The following is a 559-nucleotide window of genomic DNA, read 5'->3' as shown; positions in this document are numbered from 1 at the left end:
ACTACAAATACCACAGTAAAACTACGGTTACAGTGGGAGAAGCATGGTAAATATGTTGTAGTTACTGTGTATTGGCTACACATGACCAGGTCGAGCAACAGTTAGGCTACTGTGGTAAAAATATGGTAAATGTGTGGACTTTTTACATGATCACGATTATGATACCGGATTGGTTGATTTATTGTGCTGTCATCAACCATGTCTAAAAGCTGAAGACCCTTGTCACAACATGATTAAAAACGGTTGTATTTATTTATTTATTTCAAACTGCAACAGGTCTATATACAGTAGAAGTTAGCTTAGGCTAATGTCAATGGTAGGCTAGCAGCTGTGCTAACTGAGCAGCCCACTGTTCCATAATTTGAACGCATGCACTGCCATTTTAACACATGACCCCATGTAACGTGATGCAGAAACACTGAAATAATTAAAATAATACCGTTAACCACGTGATTTCCTTTAAAAAAAAAGATTGTTGCCCTTACCTGTTTGAAGGTGTACGCGCATCAGGTGAACTGGACGAACTGAGCCTCGCTGGTGACATCACTGCCGCTGAAGA

Source organism: Sinocyclocheilus grahami, unplaced genomic scaffold (assembly GCF_001515645.1).
Source record: "Sinocyclocheilus grahami isolate Dianchi unplaced genomic scaffold, SAMN03320097.WGS_v1.1 scaffold1706.1, whole genome shotgun sequence".
Classification (NCBI taxonomy): Eukaryota; Metazoa; Chordata; class Actinopteri; order Cypriniformes; family Cyprinidae; genus Sinocyclocheilus; species Sinocyclocheilus grahami.
This window is presented reverse-complemented; position numbering follows the sequence as displayed.